This window comes from Mesoplodon mirus (assembly GCF_964341445.2).
Source record: "Mesoplodon mirus genome assembly, chromosome: 2".
Lineage (NCBI taxonomy): Eukaryota > Metazoa > Chordata > Mammalia > Artiodactyla > Ziphiidae > Mesoplodon > Mesoplodon mirus.
In genome coordinates, this window is record NC_138977.1 from 112,702,581 (window position 1) to 112,725,279 (window position 22,699).

At 39.2% G+C, this 22,699-nt stretch overlaps 1 protein-coding gene across 1 annotated transcript in view; it reads left to right on the forward strand.

Annotated features, from left to right (window-relative positions):
* The first annotated feature begins 202 nt into the window (after positions 1-202).
* Positions 203-22,699, forward strand: part of LOC309814546 (uncharacterized protein) — a 37,353-nt gene continuing 14,856 nt past the window's right edge. The window contains exons 1-3 of the mRNA XM_082640536.1: positions 203-498; positions 2,727-2,785; positions 15,017-15,112. The gene's annotated coding sequence lies outside the window, so the exon portion shown is untranslated. The remainder of the gene's footprint in view (positions 499-2,726; positions 2,786-15,016; positions 15,113-22,699) is intronic.

The following is a 22,699-nucleotide window of genomic DNA, read 5'->3' on the forward strand; positions in this document are numbered from 1 at the left end:
AGAAGTGAGAACCCTAGCCCACTATCTCTGAATTGCTAAGGAACAAAAATGTTACCGAAATTCTTTCAAGGTACTGGGCGAGCAGGCTTCTGGGAAATGGAGTCTGGAAGTTCGTGAGCTCACCGCGCATGGTCACGGGAACCGGACTCTTTTTTGCGGCTCCTTCTGCGCATGTGTAATAGCCTGGAGGCTCTGTCTCTAGAAAGCCTCGAGGCGATTGTGGCAGACGGTCACGGAGTGTCCGGGTCTGCGCGCCTCTCAGGGGGCTGGTGCGGCCCTAGTGGGAGTGGCGGGCGAGGCAGAAGGGTTGGATGAGGGCCGGGGGGAGGGTGGGCGGCCCTGCGCGGCTTCAGGGAGTAGGCAGGGGGCCGCGGTGCCCTACGGTGGGGAGGGGCAGGACCCGCGGCGTAAGAACCTGAGAGGGCAGGTGGTGGCGGCCTTGGCGGAGTTTCCGGCTGGAGAAGTCGCCGGCGTCGGGCGTGGGGACGCCATACCTCGGTGAGGCTGCAGATTCCGCGACGCAGGCCGCCTGGTCTCTGCGTGATGGGTGCGCCCTGCCCGCGAGTGGGGGGCGGGTTTGAGGGGAACTTGGGTGCAGGGCAGAACTTGGTATAAAGGAATTACCTGGGATAGTTACCTACGTGAGACTTCATTTTCTCGTCTGTGAAACTCAAGATATTAATAACGTGCCACCTGGGGTAGTTCAGAGGATTAAATACCATAGCACAGTGCCTGGCAGTAAATGTTAGCTACCGTGGTTCATAGAAATAATTCTTCTTCTTACTCGTTACTTTATGGCTCACAACCTGTCACTTAGGTCAGTATAACTCTCCCCACTGTAGCAGATTAGAACACTGAGACTGAGAGGACAGTTATATAGACAAAGCCACAAAACTATCAGATAACAAACTAGAAGACAAACTCAGATTTTCTCCGAATGTCATGGTCTTTCGCATTTACTGTCTTGGTTATAAAAGCCAGCAGTGCATCCTCCCCAGAACTTAGCAAAAATAATTTGACGTGTGAAGAAATAATTTGAACGGTTGAGTATTACCACGTAACAGCTGTTTCTGGGATTTCTAGATGTCTTCGGAGTCCTTGGGACAGACAGCATAATTGTTTCTGAGTTAGTTCTGTAACAGTCTAGTTTTGTGTTCTGAGCAGCCTTGAGTGTGAGATTATTGAAGGTCTGATCTGAGATTCTATGGAATAATGGATACTAAGAGTTGAACTGCGGGCCTGGGTGAAGGTTCCAATTAAATGAATTTGTTCCTTAGGTGCATTTCTCATCTACCTTGGAATAAAGTACCTCTTGTGAAGTAAGGAGGAGTCTCTAGGAACAGAATCCGACGTGGGAGAGAACCACTCCACCATCTGAGCGAGTGTTTTAGCAGAGGCAGTAGTTCCTAGAAGGGAGCAGATCCCAGGTTTACACCGCCTGCTCAGAATGAGTGAGATTTGGATGATGTTGCCACATTCAGAAGTCGTCACAGGCTGCCTGATGGAGGAAAGTCTGGACCAGTTTTCAGAAGGCAGGGGAACTGGGCTGAGAGGAATGAAGGAGGGTTAGGCTACTCAGGAAATATAAGTTCATGGGAGAGCTTTTGAGGACATGGTGTGAGGAAAGGAGCTTTACAGCTAGATTGGAATGAATTCTGTTTTCGCATTCCCGGTTTAACCCGCACTCTCTATTTTTCACCCACTCATCCCAGATTCTGAGCTCTTAGCACAGTGAACCTGGCATCTAAAAATACGCTGATGATTTTCTTATACACAACAGTATAAAAAGAACTTTCTCTTTGTCTTGTTAAAAGTTGGGAAAAATTGGTCCTGAGGGTGTAAATGAATTTCCCTGGCTTTGTGTTAGTGGCAGAGCCAAGAGTAGATGTTGAGTCTCCTGATACCCAGGCCGGTTGCTGCTGCATCATCATTGGTAAAACGTTTCTTAAAAGGCAGTCTTTTGAGGATCTATATATACTTTTCTGTGTTTTTTTTTTTTTACTTTTATCCATATTAAAAAAATTTTTTTAATTAGTTGATTTTTAAAATTGAAGTATCATTGATTTACAGTGTTTCAGGTGTATAGCAAAGTGATTCAGTTACACATATATATTCTTTTTCAGATTCTTTTCCATTATAGATTATTACAAGATACTGAATAGCTTTATATATATATAACTATATTTTATAGTTCCCTGTGCTATACAGTAGGTCCTTGTTGTTTATCTATACACATACTTTAGAAAAACAGTTAAAAAGTAGCCTTGAAGTGCCTCCTTCCCTTTTTCCGTAGCTTTGGGTGAATCCTCTACCTCAAGCAGTAAATAAGAAAATACATGTGTACATTACAACATTTGCTGTATAACTTAATGAAAGCTTAGTGTCCCTTCATTTAGGGTATTGGTATTTGACCAATTTCCTTGTAATTTTTAAATTTCTTTGAAATAAAGGGGTACATATATTTTTTTAAAAAGTAGGAAATAATTACATTCACCCAGTGAAAAATTGCATACCCAAGCTCTGCATGACCATATCACAGTCACACATAGACATGTGAGTACTTTTTTTCATACGTCCTTTCCTGCCCCTTCTCCAGGATGAAAAGGATATTCTCCCACAAAGAAGCATTTTACCCAGGCTATTTTTATAGCCATTTAAATAGGCAAATCCAGGAGGTGCAGACAGTCTGTATCTCTAATGACTTTGTTCCTCTCTTTCTATCCCAGCTATACCTTCAGAGATTTCAACATTTTTCCAAGACCAGCAAAATATGAAGAAATCTTATGTGAGTTGTTAAAGTTTTTCTACACTGTTTAACAATGTATTTTATGAGGTTAATGACTCCTATACTTGAAATGGAAAAGTAGAAATAGATAAAATGAAACTGAGGGAAACAGCATAGCATAATGGTTCTCAAACTTTAATGTGCATTAAAATCACCTGGAAAGTTTGCAAAACATGGAGTGGGGCCTGAGATTGCAGGTGATGGTGATATTGAGGTCTACAGGCCAGTAACATTGGAATAGCAGGTCACTAGAGCAGAGTTGGCAAGGAGACACATACACACAGAGCATAAGAAACTATGTGGTTACCAAATTCAAGCTGAAAATATTTATTTATTTATTTAAAAAATAATTTTTATTGGAGTAGCTTTATGATGTGTTCATTTCTACAGTACAGCAAAGTGAATCAGCTATATGTATACCTATATCCCCTCTTTATTTTTGGATTTCCTTCCCATTTAGGTCACCACAGAGCATTGAGTAGAGTTCCCTGAGCTATAGAGTAGGTTCTCATTAGAGCTGCAAATATTTCTGACCATTCTGGTAGTCATGGCCAAAAAAAAGACTATGTTACATGGCTTTTATTGATCATCTGAATAAAGCTGCCTGATTCCTTTTGGAGCCAAAAGATATTCTGACATTGAAAGCTGAAAGAAGAAAAAAAAAAACCTTTTGTTTCTTTTCCTGTAAATGATGAACAACCTTTTGGTGGCAACCATGAAATAAATGCCTGTAATTATTCTTCAGTGGATGCAAAAGATGGTACCAAGCAAAACCCAGTTAATGAGATTTTTCAGGAGGCCATATTACTGATGCTCATGTAGACAGCTTTCTGATGGTCTTGGTTTTTTTTTTTGGTCCCTCCCCTGGATAAAACTAGAACATCTACAGAATAAATTGACTGCATGTCCTTAAAATAAATTTCTAAAATTCTTTGTCTTACTCAGTATGTAGAGTGTTCAGTTAAGAGAAGATTTTCTGGCAGATGTTTCTGCACCTAATCAAATTTCAATCTGCTTCATGCAGAATGGATTCTGCCTCATCATTTGCTGGAATTTGGTCAGTGAAAGTCACCAATAACATGTATTGTTTAAGTACACATAAACAATTAACCATTTTAAAGTGTACATTTCAGTGGCGTTTAATACATTCACAGTATTGTGCAATCATCATCACTATCTAGTTCCAGAACATTTCCATCCTCCCAAAATAAAACCTAATACCCTTTAAAGTCATTCTCTATTCTCCTTTTACCCCAGTCCCTGCCAACTACTAATTTACTTTCTGACTCTAAGAACTTGCCTCTTGTAGATATTTTACATAAATGTAATTATACAGTATGTGTTTTTTGCATCTTTTATTTAGTATGTTTTCAAATTTCATCCATATTGCAGCATGTATCAGACTTCATTCCTTCCCCACCCCCCAGCTTTATTAAGGTATAATTGACAAAATTGTAAGATTTTTAAAGTACATATCATGACAATTTGATATACATATATGTTATGAAAGGATTCCTCCCATCTAGTAAATTAACACATCCACCACCTCACATATTTTTCTCTTTTTTTGTGAGACATTTAAGTTCTCCGCAGATTTCAATTATACAATCAATACAATGTTATCAGTGTAGTCACCATGTTATACATTAGATCATCAGACCTTTTTCATTTTATAGCTGAAAGTTTGTACTCTTTTACCAAGTTTTCATTTCTTTTCATGACTCAATGTTCCACTGTATGGATGTACCACATTTTGTTTATGCAGGTGTCAGTTGATGGACATCTTTGTTGTTTCCACCTTACAGCTATTGCGAATAGTGCCACCGTCAACATTTATGCACATTTTTGTTTGAAAACCTGTTTTCTGCCTGTATCACTGCATCTTTTCCAGTCTTGAATAGTCTCATTAAATAATTGTATTTCATTTAAAAAAAACCTGTTTTCAATTATGGGTATATACCTAGAAGTGGAAATGCTGTGTCCTATGTTAATTATTTTTAACTTAATGAGGAACCACCAAACTTTTTCACAATGGCTGCACAATTTTCCATTTTCACCAGCAATATATGAGAGTTCTGGTTTTTCCTCATCCTCAGCAACACTTGTTAACGTCTGTATTTTTTTATTACAGCCATCCTAGTGTGTGCGAAGTCATATCTCATTGTGGTTTTGATTTGCTTTTCCGTAATGACAAATGAGCACCATTTTGTATGCTTCTTGGACATTTCTATAACTACTTTGCAGACATATCTATTCATGTCCTTTGTCCATTTTAAAATTGGGTTGTTTATTATAAGAGTATGTCGGGTACTAGGCTTCTATCAGTTATATGATTTTCAAATATTTCCTCCCATTCTTTGAGTTGTCTTTTCATTCTTTTGATAGTATATACTTTGAATCAAAAAGCGTTTTAATTTTTTAAAATAAATTCGTTTAGTGGTGCTTGATTCTTTTTTTTATAAATTTATTTTATTTATTTTATATTTGGCTGCGTTGGGTCTTTGTTGCTGCGTGCGGGCTTTCTCTAGTTGCAGCGAGTGGGGGCTACTCTTCGTTGTGGTGTGTGGGCTTCTCATTGCGGTGGCTTCTCTTGTTGTGGAGCACAGGCTCTAGGTGCACGGGCTTCAGTAGTTGTGGCTCGCGGGCTCAGTAGTTGCAGCTCGTGGGATCTAGAACGCAGGCTCAGTAGTTGTGGCTCACGGGCTTAGTTGCTCTGTGGCATGTGGGATCTTCCCAGACCAGGGCTCAAACCCGTGTCCCCTGTATTGGCAGGAGGATTCTTAACCACTGCACCCCAGGGAAGCCCAAGGGTTTTAATTTTGATGAAGTTTGGTTTATCTATTTTTCTTCTGTTGTATGTGCTTTTGATGTCATATCTAAGAACTCATTGGCACACCAAGATCATGAAGATTTACTATGTTTTCTCCTAAGAGTGTTACAGTTTTAGCTCTTACATTTAGGTCTTTGATCTATTTTGAGTTAATTTTTGCATATATAACATGAGGAAGGGGTCCAGTTTCATATATTTGTATGTAGATATCCAGTTGTCCCAACACCGTTTGTTGAAGAGACTGTTTTTTTCACATTAGATGGTCTTGGTACTTTTGATGAGAAATAGTTCACCAGAGATGTGTAGGTTTATTTCCAGACTTTCAGTTCTGTTCACTTGATCTATATGTGTATCCTTATGCCAGTTCCATACTGTTTTGATTCTCTAGCTTTGTGGCAAGTTTTGAAGTCAGAACACGTGAGTCCTCTGATTTGTTCTTCTTTGTCAAGGTTGTTTTGGCTATCGAGGTTCCTTGCAATTCCATGTGAATTTAAAGATCATGTCCATTTCTGCAAAAAAGGTTGTTGGATTTGTCATCGAATTTGTGGAACACTGGGGAGTATTCTTATCTTGACTATATTAAGTATTTTATCCCATGAACAAGGAGTGTCCTTCCATTATTTAGGTCTTTAATTTCTTTCAGCAAAGTTTTGTAGTTTTCAGTGTATACAAGTCTTGGACCTCCTTGGTTAACTCTGTTCCAAAGTATTTTATTCTTTTTGATGGTATTGTAAGTACAGTTGTTTTCTTAATTTACTTTTGGATTGTTCATTAAACTGATATTTTGTGTGTTAATCTTGTGTTCTACAATTTTATTGAATTTATTAGCTCTAATACTTTTTTGATGGATATTTTAGGATTTTCTGTATGTAAGATCATGTCATCTAAAGACAGAGATAGTTTTACTTCACTGTTTCTAATTTGGATGGCTTTATTTCTTTTTATTGCCTGAGTTCTCTGGCTGGGACTTCTTTTACAGTGTTGAATAGAATTGACCAAGGTGGGTATTCTTGTCTTGTTCCGCATTTAAGTGGGAAAGCTTTCAGTCTTTTACCAGTAAATATGTTAGCTGTGGGTTTTTCGTAAAAGCCCTTTTATCAGGTTGGGCAGTTCACTTCTGTTCCTAGTTTATTGAGTGATTTTTATCCTGAAAAGGTTTTGGATGTAGTCAAGTGCTTTTTCTGCTTCACTTGAGCATCATGTGGGGATTTTTCATCTTCATTTGGTATATTAAATTGATTTTCTCATGTTGAACTGCTCTTGCATTCCTGGTATAAATTCTACTTCATCATGATTCATGATCTGTTTATTTGTTTGTTTGTTTATTCATTCATTCATTCATGCTGCACCACGCAGCTTGTGGGATCTTAGTTCCCCAACCAGGGATGGAACCCTTGCCTCCAGCAGTGGAAGTGTGGAGTCCTAATCACTGGATCGCCAGGGAATTACCTATGATCCTTTTAATAAGTTGTTTGGACTCAATTTTGTAGTATTTTGTTGAGGATATTACATTTATATTCATAAGGCATTTTGGCCTGTAATTTCATTTTATTGTGATGCCTTTATCTAACTTAGATATTAGGGTAATTAATGCTGGCCTCATTGAATTAGTTAAGAGGTACAGTTTACCCTTGAACTACACAGGTTTAAACTGCATGGGTCCTCTTATATGCAGAGTTTTTTCAATACTAGATATTACAGTACTACACAATCCATGGATGGTTGAATCTGCAGGTGCAGAACCGCAGATAAGGAGGGATAGCTCTGAAGTTATACTCGGATTTTCAACCGCACTGAGGTCATCAACCTTAACCCCTGCGTTTTTCAGGGGTCTGAAAAACATTTTTCAGGGTTTTTCTTCCTCTTTTTGGGAAGAGTTTGGGAAGGATTAGTGTTAATTCTTCTTTAAACGTTTGTTAAAATTCACCAGTGAAGTCATCTGGTTCTGGACTTATCTTTGTTGAGAAGTTTTTGATTACTGATTTGATCTCTTTGCTTGCTATTCACATTTTGTATTTCTTCCTGAGTCAGTTGGTTATTTGTGTGTTTCTAGGAATTTATCCATTTAATCTAAGTTTCTAATTTTTTGATGTAAATTGTTTTTTAGTATTGTCTTATAACCCTCTTTATTTCTGTTAGGTTGGTAGTAATGTCTCCATTTCTGATTTTAATATTTTGAGTCTTTTTTACTTTGTCAGTCTAGCTAGAGGTTTGTCAGTTTTGTTGATTGTTTTTTAGAGAAGCACTTTTGGTTTTGTTCATTCTGTTTTTTTATTCCACTTATTTGTCTCTCCTCTAATCTTTATTATTTCCTTCCTCCTGTCAGAGACAAAGACCAAAATATATATATATTCCTTACTGTATCACAGTATCAGAAGGATAGAGATAAACAGGGAGAACACCATATGATGACAGAAGCAGAGATTGGAGTAATGCAGCTTCAATCCAGAGAATGTCAAGTATTGCTGGCCACCATCGGAAATGAGGGGGAGGCAAGGAAAGTTTCTGTCTCGAGTCGCAGAGAGAGCATGGCCTTGCTAACACCTTGCTTTTGGACATCTAGACTCTAGAACTATGAGAGGATAAATTTCTCATTATAAACCACCAGTTTGTGGGAATTTGTCATAGCAGCCCTAGGAATCTAATCCATGTGCCATAGATTTATAATTATTGTTTTATGCTTTTGTCTTTTAAGTCAGATGGGGAAAAAAGGAGTTATTAACCAAAAATATAATAATACTGGCTTTCATGTATACCTTTATAGTTTTAAAAATTATTTGTTTGTTTGTTTATTTATTTATTTTGGCTGTGCCGGGTCTTAGTTGCAGCATGTGGGCATGTGGGACCTTTAGTGGTGGCATGTGGACTTCTTAGTTGTGGCATGCAGGCTTCTTAGTTGCGGCATGTGGACTCTTAGTTTCAGCATGTATATGGGATCTAGTTCCCCGACCAAGGATCAAGCCTGGGCCCCCTGCATTGGGAGCGCAGAGTCTTACCCACTGGACCAAGAGGGAAGTCCCTACCTTTGTAGTTTAATGGTGTTCTTTATTTCTTTAACTAGCTTTGAGTTAGTGTCTTCCATTCATTTTAGCTTGAAGGACTCTTTAGGTTTTCTTGAAGGACAAGTCTATTAACAACAAACTCCCTCGGCTTTTGTTTATCTGAGAATGGCTTAATATTTCTTTGTTTGGAAGAACAGTATTTTTGAATACAGAATTCTTCATTGAAAGTTTCTTCTTTCAGCACTTTAATATGTCATGCCACTGCCTCTTGTCCTCCATGGTTTCTGATGAGAAATTGGATATTCCTTTTCAGGATCTCCTGTACATGATGAGTCACTTCTCTCTTATTTCTTTTCAAGATTCTCTTTATCTTTGACAATTGATTATACTGTGTTTTAGTGGGTCTCTTTGTGCGTATCTTACTTGAAGTTCCTTGAGCTTTTTGGATGTGTAGGTTCATGTCTTTCATCAAATTTGGGAGGTTTTCGGCTTTTATTTTTTCAAATATTTTTTCTGTCTTTTACTTTCCTTCTGGTACTCCCAATATGCAAATATTGGTGTGCTTGATGGTGTCCCACAGATCTCTTAGGCTCTGTTTATCTTTCTTTATTCTTTTTTCTTTCTGACTCTCAAACTGTATAATTTCAGTTTACCTATCTTCTAGTTTGCTGATTCTTTTTTCCATCTGTTCACATCTGCTGTTGAACCCTCTACTGAAGTTTTTATTTCAATTTTTGTACCGTTCAACTTTAGGATATCTATTTGTTGATATTCTCTTTGGTGGAACATCATTCTTCTGGTTTCCTTTAATTTCCCCCCCCCATGGTTTCCTTTACTTCTTTAACCTTATTTAAGACAATTGATTTATAATCTTTGTCTAGTAAATCCAAAGATTAGGCCTCCTCAGGGAAGGTGTCTGAATTTTTTTCTTGTGAAAGGGCTGTACTTTCTCATTTAAATGTCTTATAATTTTTTGGTGAAACTGGACATTTTGAATATTACAATGTGTTAATTCAGAGATCAGATCTCCTCCCCAACCCTCAGAGTGGTTACTGTTGTGTGAGGCATAGTTTTTTGTTTGTTTGGTAAATTTCTAAACTATTTTTGTAAAGACTGTCTTCTTTGTTGCATGTCATTACTGAAATCTCTGTCCCATTTACATAGTGCTCAACTAGTGATTTAACAGAGATTTCCTTAAGTGCCTGGAGTCAACAAAACCAAAAATCTCCCCAGTCCTTACTGTGGAGTTTGTGTGTATTGGAGCATATCCTCAACACCACACTGGGCAGTTTACAACTCTTCCCTCACCCTCACTTCTTATTTGTACAGAGCTTGATAGTCACCTAGAGTTGAGAGCTTAGGATCTTGTCAGGTCTTTTTTGGACATGTGCCTCATCCTAGATATGTGTGGGTCTTCTAGATTTCCAGGACTATATGGAAACTTTTCAAAGCCCCAAAGCATTTCACTCCTCAGCTTTTCTTCACAGACTTTTTTGACATATCTTTTGTTTGCTCCAGCTGACGTCCTTTGCCCCAGTGGCAGCAGCTGGTTCATTTGCCTTTAAATGTTTTCAGTAAATGCCCTTCGTGTAGTCGTTTCTCTGATGTGAGAGGTTCTGAGCATTCTGCTGTAGTCTTTTCAGGTATCCACCAGACGGATCAAAACAAACAACCCCAATTGTTGAGAAACAGCTGCATTCTGCTCTCTCTGGCACCAGGAATCTACACCAAGAATATTGGAGTCCATCTTCAAGACCAAATGTTACTGGTTGAATTGTCTCCTGAAAATTTATATGTTAAAGTCCTAATCATTGATATCTCAGAATATGACCTTATTGGGAGAAAGGGTCTTTACAGAGGTAATCAGGTTAAAGTGAGTTCATTAGAGTGGGCCCTAATCCAATACTAGTGTCCTTATAAAAGGGAAATTTGGACACAGAACTACATATAGCAGGAAGACGTTGTAGAGTTACAGGGAGAAGACAGCCATCTGAAAGCCAAGGAGAAAGGCTTTGAATAGCTTCTTATCTCACAGCCCTCAGAAGGAACCAGTCCTGCTGACACCTTAATCTTGGACTTCTAGCCTCCAGATCTGTGAGATAATAAATTTATGTTGTTTAAGCCACTCAGTCTGTATACTTTGTTATGGCAACCATAGCAATCTAATACAGCCTGAGAGGGTGAGATGGAGCAAGGGTAAGTTAAAACAACACAAGATCCCTCCGACCAGGTTTCAGTTGCATTTTTCTTGATTAATCTTTCTCTTGATTGTTGTAACCACTGTCTATTTTCCAGAGTTCTGCTAAAGTTGATTCTGATCGTTTTTGCCAGGTTTTTAGGTGTTCCTTTGGAGGGATGTGGCCCTGAGAGTTCTGTGCTCTGCTGTTTTCCCTGGTCAGAGTCTGTTACCAGTGACCTGTTGCAGTTTTGGAGTTCCTTGACCTCTCTGCATCATTTGACCCCACTGCCTGCTCTTCTGTAAAGCCTCTACTAGCAGCTCCTATAACTTCATACAACCCTCTTTCTACCCTCTAGTGATGTCTCCTTCAGAACAATTAAGGACTTTGACTCCTGGCAATTAATGTATCCCTGTATATTAGTTTCCTGTTACAGCTGTAACAAATTGCCACAGATCTAATGGTTTAAACCAACACAAAGTTAGAGGGAAGTCCAAATTAATCTTATAAGGTGATGACAGGACTTGTACCTTCTGGGCTCTGATGGGAGAATCTGTTGCCTTGCTTTTTTCAGCTGTTGTGGCACCTTCCTCCATTTTCAAGGCATATCACATCAGTCTAAACTCTTTCTTTAAACTGCCTTCTCCTCTTCTGTAGTCACATCTCTTTCTGGCTCCTTCTTATTTATTAGGACACTTTTGATTATCCTTAGGGTCCACCTGGATAATCCAGGATGCTCTCTTTTCAGGATTCTTAGCTAATCACATCTACAAAGGCCCTCTTGCCATATACAGTAATATTCACATGTTCTAGGGATTAGGACATGAATATCCTTAGGCCATTATTCAGCCTACCATAGCTGGGTTTTCATTCTTGACTCACTGTTCATATACATGTTTATATATTTATATATATACATTAATTTCTCATTCTATTTGTGTAAGTAGACAGAAATGTATGTATCATGGAAGGATATATATTTTGTTTTATATGCTTCTTAGAATTATGTCAGTTATCTCATTTGATATGTAGGTTACTGTACCTCCGTTTAAAAAATTTTAATATTGTACTTAAGATTGGTCCAAATTGATTAATACTTTATTCTTTTTAATGTCATATAATATTTTATTATGAGACCATACCACATTTTAGTTTTCCATTTCTTTACTGAAAGACGCTTGCCATTTCCATTTTTCATTGTCATGTATAATACAGGCGTACCTTGTTTTATTGTGCTTTGCTTTACTGCACTTCACAGATACTGTATTTTTTTTTACAAATTGAAGGTTTGTGGTAACTCTGCATCGAGTCTTTTGGCACATTGTTCCAAAAGCATTTGCTCACTTCATGTCTGTTGTCATATTTTGGTAATTTTCACAATATTTCAAACTTTTTCATTATTATTATATTTGTTATGGTGATCTGTGATCAGTGATCTTTGATATTACTATTGTAATTGTTTTGGGGCACCACAAACCACACCCATATAAGACAGTGAACTTAAATGTTGTATGTGTTCTGACTGCTCCACCAACCAGCTGTTACCCAGTCTCTTTCCCTCTCCTTGGGCCTCTGTATTCCCTGAGACACAACAGTATTGAAATTAGACAAACTAATAACTCTACAGTGGCCTTTAAGTGTTCAAGTGAAAGGAAGAATCGCACATTTCTCACTTTAAATCAAAAGCTAGATTAAACTTAGTGAGGAAAGCATGCTGAAAGCCTAGATAGACCAAAAGCTAGGCCTCTTGCACCAAACTGTTAGTCAAGTTGTGAATCAAAGGAAAAGTTCTTGAAGGAAATTAAAAGTGCTACTCCAGTAAACACACAAATGATAAGAAGGTGAAACAGCCTTATTGCTGATATGGAGAAAGTTTTAGTGGTCTGGATAGAAGATGAAAGCAGCTACAACATTCCCTTAACCAAAGCCTAATCCAGAGCAAGGACCTAATTATCTCTTCTTCAATTCCATTTAAGGCTGAGAGAGGTGAGGAAAGCTGCAGAAGAAACATCTGAAACTAGCGGAGTCTGGTTCATGAGGTTTAAGGAAAGAAGACGTCTCCATAATATCAAAGTGCAAGGTGAAGCAGCAAGTGCTGATGTAGAAACTATAGCAAGTTATTTAGAAGATCTAGCTAAGATAATTAGTGAAGGTGGCTACACTAAACAACAGATTTTCAGTGTAGACAAAACAGCCTTAAATTGGAAGAAGATGCCATCTAGGACTTGCATGGCTAGAGAGAAGTCAGTGCCTGGCTTCAAAGGACAGGCTGATTCTCTTGTTAGGGGCTAATGCAGCTGTTGACTTTAAGTTGAAGCTGATGCTCATTTACCATTTGCAAAGTCCTAGGACCCTTAAGAATTATGCTATATCTACTCTGCCTGTGTTCTATAAATGGAACAACAGAGCCTGGATGACAGCACATCAGCTTTTAACATGGTTTGATGAATATTCTAAGCCTACTATTGAGACTTACTGCTCAGAAAAAAAGGTTCCTTTCAAAATACTACTGTTCATTGAGAGTGCACCTGGTCACCCAAGAGCTCTGATGGAGATGTACAATGAGATTAATATTGTTTTCATGCCTGATAACACAGCATCTGCAGCCCATGGGTCAAGGAGTGATTTTGATGTTCAAGTCTTGTTATTTAAAAAATACGTTTCATAACACTATAGCTGTCATAGACAGTGATTTCTCTGATGAATCTGGCAAAGTAAAAACCTTCTGGAAAGGATTCACCATTCTAGAAGCCATTAGGAGTGTTTGTGATTCATTGGAAGAGGTCTAAGTATCAACATTAACAGGCATTTGGAAGAAGCTGATTTCAGCCCTCATGGATGACTGAGGAGTTTGAGACTTCAGTGGAGGAAGTAAGTGCAGGTATGGTAGAATAGCAAGAGAACTAGAAATAGAAGTGGAGCCTGAAGATATTACTGAATTACTCCAATCTCTTGATAAAACTTTAACAGTTGAGGAGTTGCTCATTCTAGATGAGCAAAGAAAGTGGTTTCTTGAGATAGAATCGACTCTTGGTGAAGATTGTATGAGACTGTTGAGTTATGGGAAGAAAATACTCAGGTGCCTACCTACATTTTTTTTAATCTAAAAAAATAAGAATGAAATTTTATATACAGATTGACAATATAAGTTTACAATTTATAAATAAATAAAAAGGTTTCCCAGAAGGAAGAGTAAGCAGATATTTTGGACACCCCTATTCTACAGGAGTTATATCCAAAATTATTCAATAACTCACTCCCTGAATAACTCCATAGCTCTTTATCTTATCATAGTCCCAAAAGGTACTCTCTTACATGCTAATTGCTTTTCCTTTAACTACTTTTTTTTAGAGGTATCCATGGTTATGCTGTTGCCCCAGGTTCATGAATGTTACTTTAATGTTGTTTAACCACTCAGAATTTTACCTCCTCAGTGAAACCCACCCTAATAGCAGGAATAGAACTTTTGTCCCCTTTGAAACTGCAATCAACTTTGCTCATCTTTTCACAATAGTAACATCTTATTGTAGTTATATGCTTGTATGTTTGTCTGTTTTTCAGATTATATGCTTCTTGATAACAGTAACATTGCTTTGTCTTCAGATTCCCCCAAAGTAGGATAGTTTTTATGGCATGCAGGCATCAATAGCTTATACCAGTAGTAGGGAATATCTGTTATGATTTCTGCCTCTCCAACCAAGTACAGTGCAGAAGTAGACATCCCAAAACATATTTTGATTGACTCTGAATAGTGAACAGTGAACCATTCTCATGTAGCTTCTCCATGTCTTTCAATTCTGATTACTTAAATTTGAGCACAAATGTGCTATTTCAGGAATCCTTATCATTTGAGGATGTGACTTTGGGCTTCACCAAGGAGGAGTGGCAGCAGCTGGACCCTGCTCAGAGGACACTGTACAGGGATGTGATGCTGGAGAACTATAGTCATCTCGTCTCAGTGGGTAGGGATTATTTTCCGTGTAGATTCCTAGTATGCATGTCCTTTCTTGGTTGCTGACACCTGTGGAAATTTTTTGAGTTTGAAGATACTTAGGCTTGAGATCCAGGGTGATAAGAAGAAGGACTGTTGAAACACCATAAAGAATTTTTCTTTTCCCAATAATAGATTGAAATTGGTCCATGAAGCTTCATTTTCTGTTTTCTTCAGGAGCCCTAAAGCCCATGAGCCTAGCGCAATTCCCATGTCATTTCCCATTCACAGGGTATTGCATCCCTAAACCAGAACTGATCTTCAGGTTGGAACAAGGAGAGCAACCATGGGTATTAGAGGAAGAGTCCCCAAGCCAGAGCTACCCAGGTGAGTTAGGCTGTATTAAACAGAAGGACACCTGGTGATAGGTACAAATTCTTATTAATCTTAAGTATTGCTCATGTGTTCATTTTTTCTTTTAACATCTTTACTGGAGTATAATTGCTTTACAGTGTTGTGTTAGTTTCTGCTGTGTGACAAAGTGAATCAGCTATATGCATATGTATATCCCCATATTCCCTCCCTCTTGCATCTCCCTCCCACCTTCCTTATCCCACCCCTCTAGGTGGTTACAAAGCACCAAGCTGATCTCCCTGTGCCATGCAACTGCTTCCCACTAGCTATCTCTTTTACATTTGGTAGTGTATATATGTCAATGCTACTCTCTTGCTTCATTCCAGCTTACCCTTCACCCTCCCTGGGTCCTCAACTCCATTCTCTATGGCTGTGTCTTTATTCCTGTCCTGCCTCTAGGTTCATCAGAACCTTTTTTTTCCTTTTAGATTCCATATATATGTGTTAGTACATGGTATTTATTTTTCTCTTTCTGACTTACTTCACCCTGTATGACAGACTGTAGGTCCATCCACCTCACTACAAATAACTCAATTTTGCTTCTTTTTTATGGCTGAGTAATACTCCATTGTATATATGTACCACATCTTCTTTATCCATTCGTCTGTCGATGGGCATTTAGGTTGCTTCCATGTCCTGGCTATAGTAAATAGAGCTGAAATGAACATTGTGGTACATGACTCTTTTAGAATTATGGTTTTCTCAGGGTATATGCCCAGTAGTAGGATTAGTGGGTCGTATGGTAGTTCTATTTTTCATTTTTTAAGGAGCCTCCATACTGTTCTCCATAGTGGCTGTACCAATTTACATTCCCACCAACAATGCAAGCGGGTTCCCTTTTCTCCACACCCTCTCCAGAATTTATTGTTTGTAGATTTTTTGATGATGGCCATTCTGACCGGTGTGAGGTGATACCTCATTATAGTTTGGATTTGCATTTCTCTAATGATTAGTGATGTTGAGCATTCTTTCATCTGTTTGTTGGCAATCTGTATATCTTCATTGGAGAAATGTCTGTTTAGGTCTTCTGCCCATTTTTGGATTCAGTTTTTTGTTTTTTTCATACTGAGCTGCATGAGCTGCTTGTATATTTTGGAGACTAATCCTTTGTCAGTTGCTTCGTTTGCAAATATTTTCTCCCATTCTGAGGGTTGTCTTTTCGTCTTGTTTCCTTTGCTGTGCCAAAGCTTTTAAGTTTCATTAGGTCCCATTTGTTTATTTTTGTTTTTATTTCCATTTCTCTAGGAGGTGGGTCAAAAAGGATCTTGCTGTGATTTATGTCATAGACCGTTCTGTCTATGTTTTCCTCTAAGAGTTTTATAGTGTCTGGCCTTACATTTAGGTCTTTAATCCATTTTGAGTGTATTTTTGTGTATAGTGTTAGGAAGTGTTCTAATTTCATTCTTTTACATGTAGCTGTCCATTTTTCCCAGCACCACTTATTGAACAGGCTGTCTTTTCTCCATTGTATACTCTGGCCTTTTATCAAAGATAAGGTGACCATATGTGCATGGTTTATCTCTGGGCTTTCTATCCTGTTCCATTGATCTATATTTCTGTTTTTGTGCCAGTACCATACTGTCTTGATTACTGTAACTTTGTAGTATAGTCTGAAGTCCAGGAGCCTGATTCCTCCAGCTCCATTTTTCTTCTCAAGATTGTTTTGGCTACTCGGGATATTTTCTGTTTCCATACAAATTGTGAAAATCTTTGTTCTAGTTCTGTGAAAAATGCCATTGGTAGTTTGATAGGGATTGCATTGAATCTGTAGTTTGCTTTGGGTAGTAGAGTCATTTTCACAATGTTGATTCTTCCAATCCAAGAACATAGTATATCTCTCCATCTGTTTGTATCATCTTTAATTTCTTTCATCAGTATCTTACACTTTTCTGCATACAGGTCTTTTGTCTCCTTAGGTAGGTTTATTCCTAGGTATTTTATTCTTTTTTTTGCAATGGTAAATGGGAATGTTTCCTTAATTTCACTTTCAGATTTTTTATAATTAGTGTATAGGAATGCAAGAGATTTCTGTGCATTAATTTTGTATCCTGCTACTTTACCAAATTCATTGATTAGCTCTAGTAGTTTTCTGGTAGCATCTTTAGGATTCTTTATGTGTAGTATCATGTCATCTGCAGACAGTGACAGTTTTATTTCTTCTTTTCCGATTTTGATTCCTTTTATTTCTTTTTCTTCTCTGATTGTTGTGGCTATAACTTCCAAAACTATGTTGAATAATAGTGGTTAGAGTGCGCAACCTTGTCTTTTTCCTGATCTTAGCAGAAATTATTTCAGTTTTTCACCATTGAGAACGATGTTGGCTGTGGGTTTGTCATATATGGCCTTTATTATGTTGAGATAGGTTCCCTCTATGCCTACTTTCTGGAGGGTTTTTCTCATAAATGAGTGTTGCATTTTGTCAAAAGCTTTTTCTGCATCTATTGAGATGATCATATGGTTTTTCTCCTTCAATTTGTTAATATGGTGTATCACATTGATTGATTTGTGTATATTGAAAAATTCTTGCATTCCTGGGATAAACCCCACTTGATCCTGGTGTATGATCCTTTTAATGTGTCGTTGGATTCTGTTTGCTAGTATTTTGTTGAGGATTTTTGCATCTGTGTTCATCAGTGATATTGGCCTGTTGTTTTCTTTTTTGTGACATCCTTGTCTGGTTTTGGTATCAGGGTGATGGTGGCCTCTTAAAATGAGTTTGGGAGTGTTCCTCCCTCTGGTATATTTTGGAAGAGTTTGAGAAGGATAGGTGTTAGCTCTTCTCTAAATATTTGATAGAATTCTCCTGTGAAGCCATCTGGTCCTGGGCTTTTGTTTGTTGGAAGATTTTTAATAAAAGTTTCAATTTCAGTGCTTGTGATTGGTGTATATTTTCTATTTCTTCCCGGTTCAGTCTCGGAAGATTGTGCTTTTCTAAGAATTTGTCCATTTCTTCCGGGTTGTCCATTTTTTTGGCATATAGTTGCTTGTACTAATGTCTCATGATCCTTTGTATTTCTGCAGTGTCAGTTGTTACTTTTCCTTTTTCATTTCTAATTCTGTTGATTTGAGTCTTCTCCCTTTTTTTCTTGATAAGTCTGGCTAATGATTTATCAATTTTGTTTATCTTAAAGAACCACTTTTAGTTTTATTTATCTTTGCCATCGTTTCCTTCATTTCTTTTTCATTTATTTCTGGTCTTATCTTTATGATTACTTTCCTTCTGCTAACATCAGGGTTTTTTTTTTTCTTCTTTCTCTAATTGCTTTAGATGTAAGGTTAGGTTGTTTATTTGAGATTTTTCTTTTTTCTTGGGGTAGGATTGTATTGCTATGAACTTCCCTCATAGAACTGCTTTTGCTGCATCCCATAGGTTTTCGGTCGTCATGTTTTCATTGTCGTTTGTTTTTAGGTATTTTTTGTTTTCCTCTTTGATTTCTTCAGTGATCTCTTGGTTATTTAGTAGCATATTGTTCAGCCATGTGTTTGTATTTTTTAATTAATCTATTTATTTATTTATTTTTGGCTGCATTGGGTCTTCGTTGCTGAGCGGGCTTTCTCTTGTTGCAGCGAGAGGGGGCTACTCTTCGTTGAGGTTCACAGGCTTCTCATTGCGGTGGCTTCTCTTGCTGCAGAGCACAGGCTCTAGGCGCGCAGGCTTCAGTAGTTTTGGCTTGTGGATTGTAGAGCGCCAGCTCAGTAGTTGTGGTGCACCGGCTTAGGTGTTCTGTGGCATGTAGGATCTTCCCGGGCCAGGGCTCGAACCCGTGTCCCCTACATTGGCAGGCAGATTCTTAACCACTGCACCACCTTGGAACCCCACATGTTTGTATTTTTATAGTTCTTTTCCTCTAATTGATATTTAGTCTCATAGCACTGTGGTCGGAAAAGATACTTGTTATGATTTCAATTTTCTTAAATTTACCAAGGCTTGATTTGTGACCCAAGATATCATCTATCCTGGAGAATATTCCATGAGCACTTGAGAAGAAAGTGTATTCTGTTGTTTTTGGATGGAATGTCCTATAAGTATCAATTAAGTCCATCTTTTAATGTGTCATTTAAAGCTTGTGTTTCCTTATTTATTTTCATTTTAGATGATCTGTCCATTGGTGAAAGTGGAGTGTTAAAGTCCCCTACTATGATTGTGTTACTGTCCATTTTCCCTTTTATGGCTGTTAGCATTTGCTTTATGTATTGAGGTGCTCCTATGTTGGGTGCATAAATATTTACAATTGTTATATCTTCTTCTTGGATTGATCCCTTGATCATTATGTAGTGTCCTTGTCTCTTGTAATAGTCTTTATTTTAAAGTCTATTTTGTCTGATATGAGAATTGCTACTCCAGCTTTCTTTTGATTTCCATTTGCATGGAATGTCTTTTTCCATCCCCTCACTTTCAGTCTGTATGTGTCCCTAGGTCTGAAATGGGTCTCTTCTAGACAGCATATATACCGCTCTTCTTTTTGTATCCATTCAGCCAGTCTGTGTCTTTTGGTTGGAGCATTTAATCCATTTATAGTTAAGGTAATTATCGATATGCATGTTCCTATTACCATTTTCTTAATTGTTTTGGGTTTATCATTGTAGGTCTTTTCCTTCTCTTGTGTTTCCTGCCTAGAGAAGTTTCTTTAGCATTTGTTGTAAAGCTGTTTTTGTGGTACTGAATTCTCTTAACGTTTGCTCATCTGTAAAGGTTTTAATTTCTCCATCGAATCTGAATGAAATCCTTGCTGGGTAGAGTAACCTTGGTTGTTGGTTTTTCTCTTTCATCACTTTAAATATGTTCTGCCACTCCCTTCTGGCTTGCAGAGTTTCTGCTGAAAAATCAGATGTTAACCTTATTGAGATTCCCTTGTATGTTATTTGTTGCTTTTCACTTGCTGCTTTAATATTTTTTCTTTGTATTTAATTTTTGATAGTTTGATTAATGTGTGTCTCGGCGTGTTTCTCTTTGGGTTTATCCTATATGGGACTCTCTGTGCTTCCTGGACTTGATGGACTATTTCCTTTTCCATGCTAAGGAAGTTTTTGACTATAATCTCTTCAAATATTTTCTCCGACCCTTTCTTCTTCTCTTCTTCTGGGACCCGTAAAATTCGAATGTTCGTGCGTTTTGTGTTGTCCCAGAGGTCTCTGAGACTGTCCTCAATTCTTTTTATTCTTTTTTCTTTATTCTGCTCCCTGGGAGTTATTTCCACCATTTTATCTTCCAGCTCACTTATCCATTCTTCTGCCTCAGGTATTCTGTTATTGATTCCTTCTAGAGTATTTTTAACTTCAGTGATTGTGTTGTTCATTACTGTTTGTTTGCTCTTTAGTTCTTCTAGATCCTTGTGAAATGTTTCTTGTATTTTCTCCATTCTGTTTCTGAGATTCTGCATCATCTTTACTATCATTACTCTGAATTCTTTTTCAGGTAGGTTGCCTATTTCACATTCATTTATTTGGTCTTGTAGGTTTTTACTTTGCTCCTTTGTCTGTAACACATTTTTTTGTTGTTTCATTTTTCTTTTTTTTTTTTGATGGGTGGTGCTGTATTCCTGTCTTACTGGTTGTTTGGCCTGAGATGCCCAGCAATGGAATTTGCAGGCAGTTGGATAGAGCTTGGTCTTGATGCTGAGATGATGACCTCCGGGAGGCCTCACTCTGATTGATATTCCCTGGGGTCTGAGGTTCGCTGTTAGTCCAGCAGTTTGGACTTGGAGCTCCCACCACAGGAGCTCGGGCCCGACCTCTGGACTGGGAACCAAGATCCCACAAGCTTCATGGTGTGGTTAAAAAAAAAAAAAAAGGAAAAAAGAAAGAAAAAAAGGAGCAGCATAATATCAAAGAATAAAAAACAAAATAAAATTAGAAAGGTAAAAAATATATTAGGAAAAATAAAACTGTAATTGAAACAACTGCAACAAGGTAAAATAAAACCACGACAGAAAAAAGCAAAAAAGGGGGGTTGGGAAGCAAGCCAAAAGGAGAGATCACTAACAAAGTATAAAAAATAAAATAAAATTAGAAAAATAAAAGTTTTATTAGGAAAAATAAAAATATAAAAGAATCAACAAGATAAAATAGAACCCCAGTCTATAAGAGGAAAAAAGAAAAGAAAAAGAAAAGCCTTGGCTCTGGGGGCAGAGTTTAGGCAGGGGTTGTAACTTAGGCAGGGGCGGGATTTTGGGTGGCTCAGGACCGAGGCGGGTGGGGGGGTGACGTTTGAGTATGGGGTGGGGCCTTGGCGGGGTGATGTTCAAGTGTGGGGTGGGGCATAGGTGGGGTGACGTTTGATTGTGGGGCGGGGCCTCTGCTTAGGACCTGCGCAGAAGGGGAGAGGCAGCACGTGGAAAGGAGGGCCTCCGGAATGTAGAGTTCTGGAGTTTGGAGGCAGGGCCCTGAGTGAGGGTGTGTGGGTGGGGTTTAGGCCCAGCCCCGTTGGAGGGGGTCTCAGAGGGGGTCTCCGAGTGCAGAGGTGGGGCCCCAGGTGGGGGTGCAGGGGTGGGGCTCAGGCTCTGCACGGCAGGAGGGAGGTTCCAAGGGCAGAGGATTAGGCCCTGGAGCCCAAGAGGCTCTCCCATGCCTAAGTGGGCAGGGAAAGCACTGGACCCATTCCCCTCCGTTCCTTCGTGTCCCTCCCCCACCATCTTCCCTGTAGCCACTGTACCCCTAACCGTGGGTGGGTTCTGCTGGGTGTAGGAACTCCTTCCCTCCCCCAGCCACCCTTCAGGGGTGCTGGTCCCGGAGGTCCAGCCTTTACTTTTGCTCCCCCTTCCCCCCCCACTCCCTCAGGATCTGGGCAACTAGAGGAGGCCTGGGTGTGCAGAGGATCAGGCCCGGGATCTCAGCAGGTTCCTGGGGGTCCAAGTGGGCAGGGGAAACCTGGCCATGCTCCCTTTTGATCCTCTGCCCTCCCATTGGTTCCCCAAATTTCCCCTTTTGGCGTGGTATCACTTCCCCTCCCCCAGCCACCCCTCAGGAGCGCCAGTTCCCTGCCGCCTCCACTTCTCCTCCCCCTTTACTCCCCCCAAGCCCCATGTCCTACCCAGTCGCTGGGGGTTACTCCTGGCCCTTGAGGTGTCTGCAGTCCCCCACTGGTGCCTGGTAGGTGCCCTAGTTGTGAGGAGACGTGAATTCCACATTCTCCTAGTATGCCATCTTTTTTTTTTTTTTTTTTTTTTTTTTTTTTTTTTTTTTGCGGTATGCGGGCCTCTCACTGTTGTGGCCTCCCCCGTTGCGGAGCACAGGCTCCGGATGCGCAGGCCCAGCGGCCATGGCTCACGGGCCCAGCCGCTCCGCGGCATATGGGATCCTCCCAGACCGGGGCACGAACCCGTATCCCCTGCATCGGCAGGCGGACTCTCAACCACTGCGCCACCAGGGAGGCCCTAGTATGCCATCTTGACTCCCCTGCCCCGCCCCCGTTTTTTCATTCAACAGATATTGAGTAGGTACGTTCATTACTCTGGTTTTAGGTGTTGGAAATATATCAATGAACTAAATTTTGCCCCTGATCTCATGGAGCTTGCATTCTGATAGGGAGAGAAGGATAAGAAACAAACAATTACACATATA